Genomic DNA, 17,950 nt, shown 5'->3' on the forward strand with positions numbered 1-17,950 from the left:
AAGGGGAAATTTTACTTTTGCATTTCTCTTCTAGTATACAGAGAGTTCTGTGTTCAAAATGATAAATGATAACTCCAAGGTTCATTTTTTCCTTCCTTCCTTCCTTCCTTCCTTCCTTCCTTCCTTCCTTCCTTCCTTCCTTCCTTCCTTCTGTCCATCTTTCTTCCCCCCCCTCTATTCTTCAGTTTCCTTCATCCTCGTCATCTTTTTTTTTTTTTTTTTTTTTAACCTTTCTACTTTATTTCTCTGCAGTCACCATTCTTCAGTCTACTGTCTTCAACCTATAGTCATCCCAAGTAGGATCTGGTATGGAATCTTTCTGCTACCTTTTATTGAAATCTATTTCTTCCCTTCTCTTTCTTTTCTTTAACCCTGGTACATGGCAATTACTAAACCTAGAAATTCTTCATAAAACAAATATTGCTAATCATTGATATTGGTTAACTGGACAAAAGATTAACACTCCATTATTTAAAGAACTTTGAAATACATCTTTGCTTTAAAAATATGTCCTTTACTATGAACTTTTGTATGAGTGGCTTTTATTTAGGGATGTAATAAAATGAAGGGTGTTCTCAGTAGTAGTGTTTAAGAAGATATTGTTGAGCATTAATGCCTACCCATTATCTAATTTGTTACCTAGCAAGAGTGTGAGGCAACTGGTTAATTCTGAAGAGAGAAAGAAGTTCAGACATGATTGCGTGCAGCCTCAGAACAAATGTGATGAAGGCAAAACTAGAAGGATTACAGGGCAAAATAAGGACACTGGGAGGCTGGGAAAGTGGGATCAAAATTTTTATGTGAGGGGATTCCTCAAAATAAAGCATATCAAAATAAAACCAAGTAATGGAAGACATGTGCTATCTTTCAAATTTTGCCAGGGCAGACTCAGCCTGACTCACACTCAAACTTCTGACTTATAAAACATGCCCTTTGACCAGTGACCACTCACTTAAGACATAAAACAGCTGGATCTTGTTTTGGAAGTTTGGTGACCTGGGAATTTTAAATGATAAATGCTAAACAAAGCTTACCATAAAATAAATAAGATGCATCTTAATTTAGCCTGCAAATATTTAAGTCAATGGACTCTAATAAGCTCTCTGCCTAAGCTTGATAAGTTCTTGGGAAATTGATATAAGTTCAACAGAGAAACATGGTTGGGTCATTCAAGACTCTAGCTTATTGGTCTTCATGATTATAAAACTTTGTAAAAGATTAATTCTTTTTTAGGGTGACAAAATTAAAAGATTTACATGACAGTGATTTTTCAGTATTTGCATATAAATATGGAAAATTGCTATAAGAGGAAATGGAGATAAAAAACTTAACATACAGTATATAATTTATTCTTTCTAGGTAAATATGCAGATGCAAGGTTTCTAATGTGCACCATTCTGGCATCTTGTCTCATATGTGCAACATAAAACTCCGTATGAAAAAGATCCAGCAAAGTATTGGTTGTAATTCATGGTGCCTTTTTCCTACAATGAAAGAAGACAAAAATTCTTTGAAGTATGTGGTGGTTAGGCTTCCCGTATTTGCTTGAAACATTGTTGTCTCATTCTCCTTTCCCCTTCTATCTAATCAGTTAATTTCTGGCAGTTCTCTGTGCTTTGTCACACACATTCCTTTCTTTCCTTCTCCATTGCTGTTCCCTGTTTAGGCCAATTACTCCTTCATTTGCATCTCCTTTGGGAATTGTTGCAAGTGGATCTCCCCATCCAGGCTCTCCTGGTATTGTGCATCTTAGTTAAAACATAATATTTTCATTCCCTTCAGCCATTCTGGTGTGAAATGGTATCTCATTGTGATTTTAACTTGTGTTTCTAAATGATTAGTGAGATTGAACACCTTTTTGTGGTTAGTGGACATTTGCATATCCTGTTTGTGAAATGCCTGTGAAATCTCTTGCCCATTTTTCTATTAGGTTATCTGTCTTATTCTTATTAATTTTCAAGAACTTTTTGTGTATTATAGATACAAGCCCTTTGTTGATTGTATGTGTGGTGTGGGATTTCTACCTGTCTGTGGTATGTTTTCACTTTCTTTGTGATGTTTTTTGATAAAGAAAATTTACTAATTAAAAAAAAAAGAAAATTTACTAATTTTAATATTGCCCAATTAGTCAGTCTTTTCCTTCACTATATCTTATGTCCTATTTTATGACACAAAAGTCATAAAAATAATATCCTATGTTATCTCTTTGACACTTTATTGTGATTTTTTACATTTAAGTGCATAATCTTTCTGGAATTGATTATTGTGTGTGGTGTGACTTAGGAGTTGGTTACACTTTTTTTCCACTATATCAGCTTGCTAGAAATATCAAGCACTATACCATTCATAAAAAAAGATTATGACTATATCAGATAGCCACTATTCATGAAAAAGGCTTTGTGTACTGTGCTACAGAGCCAACTTGGTCATTCATCAAGTTTCCATATATGTGTGCATCTACTTTGTGACTCTGTTCTGTTCCATTGGTCTACTTGTCAAAACTTTGCCCAAACCATGTGTTCTTGCTGATTTTCTTAAAAAGAAAAAATATATACTTTTCTGGATTTATATCAAAACACAAGGGTAGTGAAGTATATAACATTTTATATATATATATATATCCCATTTATTGAGGCATAATTCACATACAGTAAAACTCACTCTTCTTAGGTGTACAGTTCTGAGACTTTTGACAAATGCATACAGCCATATATCCATCAACAAATCAAGCTATAGAACATTTCCAACACCCTCAAAGTTCCTTTAGTCCCTTATAGCCAATCATTTTCCCTCCTCTCAGCCCTTGGCAAGCTTTGGTCTGTTTTCTGTTCCTATAGTTTTCATTCTTTCAGCAGTAGCTTTTGAAGAGAAGCAGATATTTTTAATTGGACTAAGCATGATTTATCAACTTTTCTTTATGGATCTTCCTTTTAGTGTTATATCTAAGGATTCTGTCTGATGTCATAAAATTTTTATCCTGCTCTGTAATTTTAGGTTTTACATTTAAGTCTATGATTGATCTATTTGAGTTAATTTTTGTACAAGATGTGAAATGTGAGTCAAAGTTTGTTTTTTGTTTTTGTTTTTGTGTGTGTGAATATTCAATATCCAATTATATATGGACTTTCCAAGTTACCATCTGTGGAAAAACTTTCCTTTCTTCATTGAATTGCCTTTGGGCCTTTATAAAAAATCAACAGGCCATATCTAGGTTTTTTCTGTATTTGTGCTTCCACATGCCTTTTAAAATCAACTTGTCAGTTTGTATAAAAATATCCTGCTGTGATTTGATTAGAATTCCATTGACCATAAAGCTGAGGGTCCACTTCTGGATTCTCTATTCTGTTCCATTGATCTACGTGTCTGTTTTTGTGCCAGTACCACACTGTTTTGATGACCACAGCTTTGTAGTACAACCTGAAATCTGGCATTGTGATGCCCCCAGCTATGGTTTTCTTTTGGTCAACTAATATTTGATAAAGGAGGAAAGACTATCCACTGGAAAAAAGACAGTCTCTTCAATAAATGGTGCTGGGAAAATTGGACATCCACATGTAGAAGAATGAAACTAGACCACTCTCTTTCACCATACACAAAGATAAACTCAAAATGGATGAAAGATCTAAATGTGAGACAAGATTCCATCAAAATCCTAGAGGAGAACACAGGCAACACCCTTTTTGAACTTGGCCACAGTAACTTCTTGCAAGATACAACTACGAAGGCAAAAGAAACAAAAGCAAAAATGAACTATTGGGACTTCATCAAGATAAGAAGCTTTTGCACAGCAAAGGATACAGTCAACAAAACTAAAAGACAACCTACAGAATGGGAGAAGATATTTGCAAGTGACCTATCAGATAAAGGGCTAGTTTCCAAGATCTATAAAGAACTTCTTAAACTCAACAGCAAAGAAACAAACAATCCAATCATGAAATGGGCAAAAGACATGAAGAGAAATCTCACAGAGGAAGACATAGACATGGCCAACAAGCACATGAGAAAATGCTCTGCATCACTTGCCATCAGGGAAATACAAATCAAAACCACAATGAGATACCACCTCACACCAGTGAGAACGGGGAAAATTAACAAGGCAGGAAACCACAGATGTTGGAGAGGATGCGGAGAAAAGGGAACCCTCTTACACTGTTGGTGGGAATGTGAACTGGTGCAGCCACTCAGGAAAACTGTGTGGAGGTTCCTCAAAGAATTAAAAATAGACCTGCCCTACGACCCAGCAATTGCACTGCTGGGGATTTACCCCAAAGATACAGATGCAGTGAAACGCTGGGACACCTGCACCCTGATGTTTATAGCAGCAATGGCCACAATAGCCAAACTGTGGAAGGAGCCTCAGTGTCCATCGAAAGATGAATGGATAAAGAAGATGTGGCTTATGTATACAATGGAATATTACTCAGCCATTAGAAATGACAAATACCCACCATTTGCTTCGACGTGGATGGAACTGGGGTGTATTATGCTGAGTGAAAGAAGTCAATCGGAAAAGGACAAACATCATATGGTCTCATTCATTTGGGGGAATATAAATAATAGTGAAAGAGAATAGAAGGGAAGGGAGAAGAAATGGGTAGGAAATATCAGAAAGGGAGACAGAACATGAAGACTCCTAACTCTGGGAAATGAACTAGGGGTGGTGGAAGGGAAGGAGGGTGGCGGATGGGGGTGAATGGGTGATGGGCACTGAGGGGGGCACTTGATGGGATGAGCACTGGGTGTTATTCTGTATGTTGGCAGATTGAACACCAATAAAAAATAAATTTATTATTAAAAAAAAAAACAAATCCAAGCACTGTTTAAACAAACAAACAAAAATAGAATTGCATTGAATCTATAGAGCAGTAGAGAGAGTTGACATCTTTATATTGTTGAGTCATCCAAAGCACGAACATCTCTATTTCTACATTCATTTGGGTGTTAATTTTCAGTATTTGTAGTTTTCAGCGTATAAATTTTGTGCTTATTTTGCGAGGTTTACACTAAGTATTTTATGTTTTTTGGTGCTATTATATATAATACCTTTTAAAGTTTAATTTCCAATGGCTCTTTCCTAGTAGGTAGAAATACAGTTGAATTTTTGTATACTGGCCTCATATCCTGTAAACTTCCTAAACTTGTTTATTACTTATTTATTGCTTTAGAAGTATTAAGTTCTTGGAGATACTTTGGAATTTTCTGTGTAGATAATTGTTGTGGTAGGAAGGATTGTGTTCCTTCTACTCCCTGTCCCAAATTCATGTTAGAATCCTAATCCCCAAAGGTGATGGTATCAGGAAGTGGGGCCATTTGTAAGGTGCCTAAATCATGAGGTTGGAACCCTCCTGAATGGGATTACTAACTCTTATAAAAGAGGCTCCAGAGAAATCTATAGCCCTCTCCACCCTGTGAGGATACAATGAGGAGTCTCTGACCGAGAAAGGGGTCCTTACCTGCCTATGCTGACACCTTGGTTTTGGAATTCCAGCCTCTTGAACTATGAAAAAAAAATCTGTTGTTTGTTAGTCACCCAGTCTGTGGTATTTTGTTATTGCAGCCCCAAGTGGACTAAGAGAATAATCATATAGCCTTTGAGTAGAGATGGTTTTATTTCTTCTTTTTATTGGACTTTTGTTTCTTTTTCTTGCCTTATTTACACTGGCTAGTACCTCTAGTCTGATGTTGAATTTAAGTGGTGGGAATGGATATCCTTGCCTTGTCCTTAATTTTAGGGAGGAAACAGTGTCTTTCACCATTTGTATGATGTTGTAGTAGATATTTTTGTAGATGCTCATTATCTACATGTTAAGAAATCTTCCTTCTGTTCTTAGTTTGCTGAGGTTTTTTTTTAAATCAGAAAAAAATGTTGGATTTTGTCAAATGCTTTGTCTGTGACAATTTAGATGACCATATGGTTCTACTTAGTCTGTTGATATGGTAAATTATATTGGCTAATTTGATTTTTAAAAATGTTGAACTGGTCTTACAATCCATAGATAAACCTCACTTGATATGAAATTTGTTTTTAAAAATATTGCTAGATTTGATATAGCAAATATTTTGTTGAGAATCTTTGTGTCTATGTTCATGAGAGATAGCCATCTGTAATTTTCTTTTCTTAAATTTTTTTCTGGTTTTGTTGTAAGGGTACTGTTAGTCTCATAAAATGAGTTGACATATGCTCCTTCCTGTTCTGTAATCTGGAAGAGCTTTTAGAAAGAATTATATCCCTTCCTTAAATGTTTGATAGCATTTGTCAATGAAAAGTTTCTTTGTTTAGAAATTTTTATATGTGAATTCAAATTCTTTTGTAGACATAGGACTAATAGCAGCCTATAGGATATAGGAATTCTTCTGAAGTGAGCTTTAGGAATTTATGTCTTTTAAGAAATTTGCCTATTTTGTGTAAGTTAAATTTATGGGCATAGAGTTTTTTTTGGTTATATTCCTTACTATCCTTTAAATATTTGTGGGGTCTGTAGTGAAGTGTCTTCTTTTACTCATGGTTATTTTTCTTTGTCTTTACTCTCAACCTGGGCATCCTGGTGAGAGGATTGTAAATTTTATTGATCTCTTCATTTTGGTTTCATTTATTTTCTCTGTAGTTTTTGATTTCATTGATATCCACTGTTATTCTTTATTATTTCCTTCCTTATGCTTGCTATAGGTTAATTTTATTCTTTTCAAACTCTTTTTAAGGTGGAAGCTTAGATACTGGTTTGTGACCATATTTTTTTAGCTGTACTGTTTTAGCAGCATCTCATAAATTTTGTATGTTGTATTTTCATTTTTATTCAGTACAAGATATTCTCTAGTTTTTCTTGTAACCCTCTTTTTGACTCATGGGTTAGTTGAAAATTTGTTGCTTGAATTTCATTGTATTGAGGGATATTCCATATATATTTGTTATTCGTTCCTAATTTAATTTCATTATAGGAGTTAATGTAGAGAAATCAGGTTTAGGTTTAACAGTTGCCATGGTTACCTTCAGCATGCCACAGTCTTTAGATTTCTCTAAAGATGTGCATAGGGTGAAGATCTGGGTGACTGAAAGTTTATCTCAATGTTTGCTTTCAACCCTTAGTTTTTAGCTGTCCTTCTTTGTACCTAGATGAGCTTTTCTCCATGTTCCCTGACTCTTCCACAGTAATAGACTGCCATGGTTTGCTATTCAGTGTTTCCTAGACCCATAGGGAGCAGGGCAGGAGGGTCCTTTGTTGTTCTGGCCCGTTAGCCTCAGCCAGGCCACTAGCACCTAGGACTCTGGAGGTGGAGTTTTCTCCCTATACCTCTTTCTCATGGCAAACAGCTAATTTTCTGCCTGTTTTATGGCAGGTGTTGTGCAGGAGGTTTTCTTGCTCTAAATCAGTGGCAGGAGACCTCTAATAGTATTGGCACAGGATCCTGGGCTCAGCACTGTTTCCTGCCCTACCCCAGGATAGAGGTGTTTTTTCCCATCCTTTCAGGAACAGTGCATCTGTTCTGCTACAGGTGTTGGCATTAACTACCCCTTTCTAGAGCTTAAGCCTTTTAAGAGAAAGGTCCCAGCAGAGGAGCAGGGCTTCGTGCCTTCCAACAGTGGTGGCTGATTCTCTCCTCTGTGCCTGTTATACAGAGGGAGTCTTCTCCAGTCTCTTGCCCTGTCTCCAGTATTTCTTGTGTGTACCAACTGAATGACTGTCAAAAAAAAAAAAAAAAAAAAGGGCTACAGGTATGTGGGAACTCTGCTGTGTTTGACTCCCTTTGCTATCATGGTAGCTTTTGCTAATGATGACTGGTTCCTTTTTGTTTTTTAGGTATAATTTTTGTAGGCTTTATTGAGATATAATTGACATATATAGCATTGTGAAAGTTTAAAGTGTACAATGGATTGATTCGATACGCTTACATGTTGTAATAGGGTTACCCACTGTAGTGTTAGCTAACACCTCCCACATGTCACATAATTCCCATTTCTTTTTTGTGGAGAGAAGATTTAAGATTTACTGTCCTAGCACTTTCAAGTACATAGCGCAGTATTGTTAGCTATAATCACATTGCTATGCATTAGATCCCCAGAACTTACTCATTTTCAAATTGGAAAATGGCTGATTTCTTTCTACTCACTTGAATGGAAACTCCATCTTCCTCCTGTGTTCTGTGACAGGTGAGACTATCCTTGCTCCCACCCCTCCCTGGCAAAGTCTTTCCCTCCTGGGATATTAGGTTGCATATCCTGAAATGTCAGCTCTCTAATGGGTTCAGAAAGTGATTTTGTAGTTTACATGGCTCTCTTACTGTTAGGTAATGAGTGACACTCTTCAGATTTTTACACTTTATGTAGAAAAGGAACAAAAAATTATGTTTCAATGCTTTTTTTAAAATTTATTTTTTATTGGTGTTCAATTTGCCAACATATAGAATAACACCCAGTGCTCATCCCATCAAGTGCCCCCCTCAGTGCCCGTCACCCAGTCACCCCCACCCCCCCCCCGCCCACCGCCCTTTCTACCACCCCTAGTTTGTTTCCCAGAGTTAGGAGTCTCTCATGTTCTGTCTCCCTTTCTGATATTTCCCACTCATTTTTTCTCCTTTCCTCTTTATTCCCTTTCACTATTTTTTATATTCCCCAAATGAGTGAGACCATATAATGTTTGTCCTTCTCCGATTGACTTCTTTCACTCAGCATAATCCCATCCAGTTCCATCCACGTTGAAGCAAATGGTGGGTATTTGTCATTTCTAATGGCTGAGTAATATTCCATTGTATACATACATAGACCACATCTTCTTTATCCATTCATCTTTCGATGGACACTGAGGCTCCTTCCACAGTTTGGCTATTGTGTACATTGCTGCTATAAACATCAGGGTGCAGGTGTCCCAGCGTTTCACTGCATCTATATCTTTGGGGTAAATCCCCAGCAGTGCAATTGCTGGGTCGTAGGGCAGGTCTATTTTTAACTCTGAGGAACCTCCACACAGTTTTCCTGAGTGGCGGCACCAGTTCACATTCCCACCAACAGTGTAAGAGGGTTCCCTTTTCTCCGCATCCTCTCCAACCTTTGTTGTTTCCTGCCTTGTTAATTTTCCCCGTTCTCACTGGTGTGAGGTGGTATCTCATTGTGGTTTTGATTTGTATTTCCCTGATGGCAAGTGATGCAGAGCATTTTCTCATGTGCTTGTTGGCCATGTCTGTGTCTTCCTCTGTGAGATTTCTCTTCATGTCTTTTGCCCATTTCATGATTGGATTGTTTGTTTCTTTGCTGTTGAGTTTAAGAAGTTCTTTATAGATCTTGGAAACTAGCCCTTTATCTGATAGGTCACTTGCAAATATCTTCTCCCATTCTGTAGGTTGTCTTTTAGTTTTGTTGACTGTTTCTTTTGCTATGCAAAAGCTTCTTATCTTGATGAAGTCCCAGTAGTTCATTTTTGCTTTTGTTTCTCTTGCCTTAATCAGAATAAGTTATTACTCTTGGAGAGGTGATATAATAAATTCCTGTTTATTAGAGATCCAAGTTAACACTTTGAACGTAAATGTTAAGGGCACCACAGTGTTTTCTAGAGTGCTATATAATGATAATCAGTATTCATAATGATGACATTGAAGCATTTTTGAGACCCCAAATTGCTGTTAGAGTCATCAGAAGATACTAAATATAGTTTTAGGATTATATTCATTTGAGGAATATTCCTTGAGCAATAGGAATCAAAGTATGATATCTATGATTATATTAATTTTGCAACTAACTTAATTTGAATGTATAAAATTTACTTTGTTTTAAGGTAGTATAATAAATATTTTAAATGTTTAGGCAACTGGACATATTGCATGTAAGATTTTATGCAATATATGCACAATCTCTTATATGTGGTCAATGCACTAGCACAGTACATTACATGTTAATTTTACTAGAGGCTACTTAATGAATAGGAGATTCACAAATACAAATGAAATAAAAATTTTACCCTTAATTTTTTTCTATCTTTTAGAAGTTTCTAATGGATACCAAATTTAGTAGGCTTTGTTAGGCAGAAACTGAGATTTAGTAATATTATATAGTTACTCAGTTTCGTTTTATTTTACTCTCAATGAGACTTTTAATTCTATCTTTGTAGAAATTAAAAGAAGCCTGGATTATATTTTGTGAAATAGAGACAATATATAATTTTACTTGTCTACAGTATCTAGAAAATTGCAAGGTGAAACTTAAAGCATTGTTGGAACTCACTGAATATAAATAACTGTACTTCATTTGGCAAATGGTGATAGTTCAGCATACATGTTAGATTAAGATTAGTGTTTAAGATTAGTGCAGTACAATATGTGCTTTAAAAATCTCCATAGCTAAAAAAAAAAAAAAAATTCCCCATAGCTATTAATACTGTAGAGGAATAGTCTTGACATTTATTTATCCTGAAAGATTATATTCAACATCTGTTTTTTTAAATATATGCAGAACACACTCTAAATGATTATATCAGTTGCATTTTTTAAAAAAATATGAGATGATTAATCTTTTTCTTATTGCAGAATGAGATTTAGAATGAATTACAAATCTGATTTCAGGGGAAAGAAATCTTGGCCATCACGATTCAATTTTGAGTTCCATGAATGGCATATGCTTGCAATATTATCAGTTTTATATCAATATTATAACTCTAAGCAGACATTCATCCACTTAGAAAATCAGAGGAAAAGACAGCTAAGGCACAGATGGCTTGAGTTTTCCCCTTTTATATGTCACAATGAGACTTTGCTACTTGGACTATGAAGTTGATGGAGAACATTATATATTTATTTGGATATTCAGCAAGGCGAAGAAGCTAGTGGGGAGGATTTGACTTAGGATACAGATAAACTTAAGTGATTCCTGGTTGTCCAGTATTGATAGGATTGATATGATTGTATCACAAAGCAGTTAATCAGTAATACCTTTGTACCACTCACTCCTCCTGGGGAAATGTTCTTGTGGTTATACATAAACTTGATAGTTTACATAAACTTTATAGTTTTAGTTTACACCACTCTCAGTAACTCATTGCTCACACCCGAAACAAGTAGAATTAATTCTTTCCATCACTAAAACTTAATAGAGCATACATTGTGGCAAAGACCACTAACTGTGCTCATGGTCACAGATGGATGCAGAGGTGAAAGGAATGAGGGGAGAAAGAGAGAGGCAGGTGAGGTATGCAAAAAGAGTCTGTTGGTAGTTAACAAAAACAGTGTCTGGCATGATATAGATTACACTCAAGGAAAGAATTACTTGATAAGGACTTGTGATTTAAAGTGAAGGTCAAGAATTTGCAGATGCACAGTAAAGACTGTGAAAATAGTAATCAGTATACCATCAATATATGACAATGACAGATATATATTTATAAAACCATCCATTCTCACTCAAGGTAGTAGGTATATTTTCATAATTCTATTTCCATTCTAATTTACTTATTCCTAGAAATAGGAGCTCAGAGACAAAACTTCTTATCTTCTCTCTTTTGCATATTGTCTTTCTTGGTGTACTCCAGAGATCTGTCCTTTATCTTGGCATAGGGAATAGTCAATAACAGTAAACAGTCTCATAAGTCAGGTGGCAAATGCTCGGGGAGGACCTCCTTACTTCCTCATGTTTCCCCCTGTAGAAAGCCAGGTGATCACATGGGGAAGTGGTAGTAATCCATCTCCTGGCCAGACACATGCACTAATGTGGTATCCAAAGGGGGGGGGAGACAGTTCTTTGTTTCGGGTTCATGTCTGCAGGCAAGCCCATGGCCTATTTTTATATAGTCCTTAAGCTGTGAATGGCTGTTACTTTTTTAAAGAATTAAATACTGTCATGACCACCACCACTAGGAGATGAGAATAAATATGTGACTTTGCAAAGCCTAAAATATTGGGACGCCTGGGTGGCTCAGCCGTTGAGTGTCTGCCTTTGGCTCAGGGCGTGATTCCGGAGTTCCGGGATCAAGTCCCACATCAGGCTCCCTGCATGGAGCCTGTTTCTCCCTCTGCCTATGTCTCTGTCTCTCTCTCTGTCTCTCATGAATAAATACATAAAATCTTAAAAATAATCTTGATATTTACTATCCATCCCCTTACAGGAAAGTTTACTGACCCTTGTCCTAGATTATTTTACTTATCCCTGTGCCAGTTTATAGGCAGAGTCTCCTTGAACTCTTGGAATTCCTGCACAAGACAAACAGACATGTTCTCATGGTTTTGGAAACTATAAGTCCAAGATCACGATGCCATCAGGGTTGGTGTTTGGGGTGGCCTGTCTTCCTGGTTTGTAAATGGTCATATTCTTGCCGTGTCCTGATATGATCTTTCTTCTATGAGTGTGTGGAAAAGAGAGATCTCTGATGTCTCTTCCTCTTCCTTGAAGACATCAGTCCTATTAGCTTGTGGTTCTACTCTTATGAGCTCATTTAACCTTAGTCATGTCCTTCTAGGCCCTGCATCCAATATGACTGTATAGTCACCGTGGAGGTTAAGGCTTCAATTCAATGTGAATTTTGGGAAACATAATTCAGTCTATAATAGATGTGTAGGAGTCTTTGAACTATAATTGCAACTTTTCTTTAAGTTTGAAATTTTATACAGATGAAAATTACAAGAAATAAGTGTCCTATCCCTCCCACCCCAAGCATTCACGAACACTATAAAAAGTACCCTGTATTGCTGTGGCCTTGGGAGGCACAAAGCTAAAGGGAAGAGCTGGGGAAGAACAACTCATGTGAACTCTTCAGCTCTTGCCAAGTTTGATTTCTCCTTTTTCTTAGTGTAAATTGAAGAAGAGAAGTTTTTATTTGATTATAGAGGCCAAATGATTCACACATTTTAAAACCTAGAGAAAAAAACTGGGATAATAGAGATGCAATGTAATTCCTCAACCATCTTGAAGTAATCTGAATGACAGGAAATAACACATGTACTCTAAGTGAATCTGTTGCCTGGTACACAGGGTTAGCTATTTAGGAGGTCAGTAAAGCCATTTGCCTGAGAATTTTGGGTACTGCTTGATCTCTGAACACATTTTGGATTGAGAGTTGTTTCTTAGAAACATTTTGATCCTTGTGAGGCTTGTTTGTAAAGCTTTGTTAGGCTGAACCAGTGCAACTTTTGGTCTAGGGCTAATTTCCTCCCCCACCATACCTTCTGAGGTGATAGTACTGCATAAGTTACCCTGTTTTTACTCTGGCTGGTAGTAGCATGAACTACTTTACTTCAGACTTTGTATGAGCTCTGGTGATTATTCCTTCCCGCTTCTTTTGAATGATGTTTTCCTGGTCTTTGGGGTAGTTTCCTTATCCACATGCACTGACCTGAACTCATCGAAAGCTTTGAAGTTCTCAGTGTGGTGCTATCCTCTCCAGTGCTCTGCTGCTGGACTCAAGTGAATAGGCCTCATAGGTGCCCCTCTCTGTCTTTTCAACTTTATGAACTGTTGAATTCTGCCTGGGGTTCTCTTGCCCTGCACCGTGGCCTGGAAACTCTCCAGTCAGCAAGATGGGGCAGTCATGGGGTGCCATCTTACCCTTCTCTCAGGGATTACTGTCCTTTGCAGCCTAATGTCCAAAGTCCAGAAACCAGTTTTGCACATTTTATTTGGGTTTTTAATGGTTTCAGATGGGAGGCTAAATTCAACCTGTTACCACATCTTGGTATGAAGAAGCAGAAGTTTCGGTGTCTTCGTCACATTTTTTCCACTTAGTTCTCCTCTTCCCTGATTCTAATGTGGTCTGTGGCTTCTCCAGGGTTGAACTGAAGGAGGACGGGACAAAAAGGGCTGAAAAGTCTTCCTGGACTGGTGCAGTTGTAACCTGATGGGGCTCTCTCCTGTCAGGTGTCTAAGTGCTAACTCCCTTGTGAGGCTTTAGCTGTTGAGGTCTCTTGCTAGCAGTGCCCTCACAGGGTGTGCATGCCTCCTTTTCCTGGCTGCTACAGTCGTCCCTTAGCTTCTGGCTTCTGGTGGTCCACCCCTTACAGACTCCTCTTTGGGATTACCTTGCACTTCCATCTAGTTCTTTGGGTAGCGTCCCTTTCAAGGACAACAATATGTGCCCTAGTCAGTTTCTTACTAGACTCTTCAGGAGTCTATCACATTCTAGTTCCATGACTCCTAAACTCCTGAGGTCACAGGTCAGGTTTTCTGGGCCATTCTCTGGTCCATTTCCTCACTTGGCTTATGGAAAGGAGAAACTTAGAAGAAGAAAAGCATGACAACACATTGACAGCTCTTTTAGAAAGTTATTACTACCAAATTCTCTATCAATATTTAAGACCCTCCTTATATATCCTTCATGTAAGGGTCCAATTAAGGATCTACATTTACAGAGGGGCAGACTGGGAGGTGAGGCTATATTTAACAGCAGATTCTCTGTAGATGGCATGGTGCATTTTTTTTCTAGAATATACGGGTCTTTATCAGCCTTTATTTTCAGTTTTGGGTCTTCCACAGAAGTTGAGAAGGGGAAAAGTTCAATTTTAACACCTTTTCTCATGTATGAGGCATTTAATTAACTGAGCAATAAAATAAAAATAAGTTTCTACATTTAAATTTCTATTGACTTTTCATGTTTTCTTACATATGTTAATGTGTTCTGGGAAGAAAAACTATAGATACTGTGAGTTCAGTTCAGTCTGTTTTTCAAAACAGGTGGTTCCCAAAATTTCAGAAAACAAAGTATTCTCCCCAGAGCTATTCCTTCTTCTGACACATTTACACACAAACACTCCTACATGCACACAGTTCTTATATAAGCCTCAAAACTAAAGTCTTCATGAGAAAAAAAGGAAATTGAGTTTATTGGGGAACTCATCAGCTATTCTCTTATTGATGTTAGTAAAAATTGGCCTGGCATTGTCAAATTGTTTTTCCTTCTTACAAATTTTCTTTCAAATCTCAATCTCCATTTTGAATTTGCTTCTTGTTCTATACTCACTGTGCCCTATTCACAGCATCCTGGATGCAGCCTGATTTCACACCTCTTTGCTTTTGCTTATGCTATTCCCATTTTCATTCTTTGTGTAGCTCATTTTCTGAGATATGGCTGAGGTGTCTGGGAAGCTGTTCATGACCACTGCCTGCACTGGGTCAGGTGTCTGATGTGCTCCTAGGGTATCTTGTATTTACCTTTGCATGATACTTAATAAGCTGCCTTGTTGAAATCATCTGTCTCTCCTACCAGACTGTGAGTTACTTGAGCACAGAGCTGTTTTCCTTGTTTGTGTTCCCAGTGCTTGGTGGATAATAGAAGCAGTCATAAAAACTAACATTTTTTGAATACTTGTTTTATCTCAAGCAAGTTCCAAGCATTCTTTTTTTTTTTTTTTTTTTTTTAGTTCCAAGCATTCTATCTACTAATCACATAAAGTAAGTACTATTATCTTATTTTATAGATGATGATTTTAGCCATGGAGAATTGAGGTAACTTGCCTCGGTAAGTGGTAGAGTCTGGTTTAACTTGGATAATCTGACCCTAAAGACCACACTTAGTTACTTAACAAGTGTGGGTGCTTAATAAATTCTTATTGAATGAATGAATAGCTCTTTCGCTTTGCAGTGTGTATTTGCTCAACAATGTAAAGAGTCTATTAAGAACTCTATTTAGCTATGCAAAGGAAACTTTTAGACAAAGCGCAGTCTGGAAGCCTCAAAATGATTTCCTGTGTTCTATAACATATTTGATGTCACCCCCTCCCTTAAGCTCCTGGGCTGGGTGCCTTTCAGATCTGGCTTCTTTTGTTTCCCTTAACTAGACCCCTTTCTGTCTGATCTCTCAACCAACCAAGTGGTGGCCACTGCAGGTCTGACTAATCAACACTTTCTTGGTAACAGCAATACCTCCTCAAGGCTGTATTCACCTGTTCTATCAAAATTAGAATCCTTGCTAATGAAAGCTATTTTGAATTCCATTAATTGTAGGCAGCCCTGGCCAATATCAAAGAATAATGTTATCATTATTAACAAATTTATTATAGTATGCTATTGCCATGTCAAAAATTACATTCCCAAGTAAGAAATTGGAGCTATTTCTCTAGTGACACACAAGGAAATTGGTTAAGGATTATGAACATACTTTAGAACAAACATGATTAGGAGGTGTGGGAGGCAAAATAATGGCATCTCCCATAGATGTTCATATCCTAATCCCAAAACTCGTAAATACGTCACCTAACTTGGTAAAGAGACTTTGCACATGTGATTCAAATTAAGGAATTTGAGAACAGGGGATAATTTTGAATTATCTGTGTGGGCCCAATCTGATCACAGGGGTCCCTTCCTGGCTGTGGGCAGAAACTATAAAAGGCAAGGAAGTGGACTCTCCATTATGCCTCCAGAAAGGAATATAGCCTTGGAGACACCTTGATTTTAGCCCTCATTGGACTGTAAGAGTTTTTTGTTTGTGAATTTTTTAGTCTGTGGTAACTTGTTACAACAGCCAGAGAAAACTAATATAGCCAATGTTTTTCCAGCTTTGGCCCTCTGAATTAGCAGTATCACAATCAAATTATCTTTAAGAGCAAGGAAAATTATCAGGGACAAAGAAGGACATTACATAATGATAAAAGGGCAAATTTCATAAAAGGACATAACATTCTTTAATGTGTGTATAGCCTAACAACAGAGTGTCAGACTATGTGAGGCAAAAACTGATAGAACTGCAGGGAGAGATAGAAGAACCCACTATTCATAATCATAGTTGAAGACTGTAACACTCTCTACAGAAATGGACAGATCCAACAGGCAGAAAATCAGTAAGGACATAGTTGAACTTGTCAACACCATCAGTCAACTAGAGATAATTGACACCTATAGACTATTTCATCCAACAGATTACACATTCTTCTCAAGCTCACATGGAACATTCACCAAGACCATATTCTGGGCCATAAAGCATACATTAATAAATTGAAAAGAATAGAGATCATATAGTATGTATTCTCAGACAATGATGAGATTAGACTAGAAATCAAAAACAGAAAGATAATGGGACAATCTCCAAATAGTTGGAGGTTAAATAATGCCCTTCTAAAATAATATCAAAGAAAAAAATGTGCCACAGGAAAAAATCTCAAAAGAAGTTAAAAAATCTTTTGAACTAAATAAAAATGAAAATATAATTTATCAAAATTTGTGGAATGCAGACAGAGCAGTTCTTAGGGGGAAATTTATAACATTGAATAACCAAATGGTTAAAAATAGAGATTCTGGGGTGTTGCTACAGATTCACTGAGTTGGATCTCTGAGCATAGAGTAGAGCTTGGAAAAAAATAGCCCCAAGTGATTTCACTGCACCCTAAAATTTGAGTGTTCTTGGATTAAATTTTCTTCCCAATCGACAATCATGAAAATGAAGACAAATTACTATTACTATTACACTATTTTGAGGAGACTAATTCATTTGGGTATAAATAGAAACACCTCCATTTTGTTTTTCTAATAACAGCCCCCTCCCACCCTATGCTATACACATTTCCCACCAGCTAGAGACTCTTAAAATATCTTAGGCTACATTCTGTAACTTCTCAGCCCTTTTCAGACATTATTTTAATGGTCTCATTCTATTACATCTTTTTTTTTTTTTAGATTTTATTTATTTATTCTTGAGAGAGATTTTATTTATTTATTCTTGAATATTATTTATTCACACACACACAGAGAAAGGCTGAGACACAGGCAGAGGGAGGAGCAGGATCCATGCAGGGAGCCTGACGTGGGACTTGATCCCGAGTCTCCAGGATCAGGCCCTGGGCTGAAGGCAGCGCTAAACTGCTGAGCCACCTGGGCTGCCCTACATCTTTTTATTTAAAAACCTTGATTGATTATCTTCATAAAAGATCTCTTCCTGAACTTGTTACAAGCTAGAATCAGGCTAGGGAGGAAGGGAGCTGGAGGAGGAACAGAGGAGAAGGCAAATGCTTTCTGACTTGAAGTTGGTGCCTTCCCTGGGTTAGATGATAT

General features: G+C 37.1%; 2 long non-coding RNA genes across 14 annotated transcripts in view; one reads left to right on the forward strand and one right to left on the reverse strand.

Moving 5' to 3' along the window:
* LOC112658443 (uncharacterized) overlaps positions 1 to 17,950 on the forward strand; it is a 161,457-nt gene that overhangs the window by 85,633 nt on the left and 57,874 nt on the right. The gene's annotated exons all lie outside the window — the stretch shown is intronic.
* The window catches only part of LOC112658445 (uncharacterized), a 108,437-nt gene that overhangs the window by 45,521 nt on the left and 44,966 nt on the right, over positions 1 to 17,950 (reverse strand). For 5 of the 12 annotated variants that reach the window (XR_007401218.1, XR_007401220.1, XR_003135710.2 and 2 more), the window contains exon 4: positions 1,337 to 1,484. The exons of the other annotated variants lie outside the window; for them this stretch is intronic. This is a non-coding gene — a long non-coding RNA (uncharacterized LOC112658445). The remainder of the gene's footprint in view (positions 1 to 1,336; positions 1,485 to 17,950) is intronic. 12 annotated transcript variants of the gene reach the window in all.

The sequence above is a fragment of the Canis lupus genome, chromosome 12, assembly GCF_003254725.2.
Source record: "Canis lupus dingo isolate Sandy chromosome 12, ASM325472v2, whole genome shotgun sequence".
In the NCBI taxonomy this organism is placed as follows: Eukaryota; Metazoa; Chordata; class Mammalia; order Carnivora; family Canidae; genus Canis; species Canis lupus.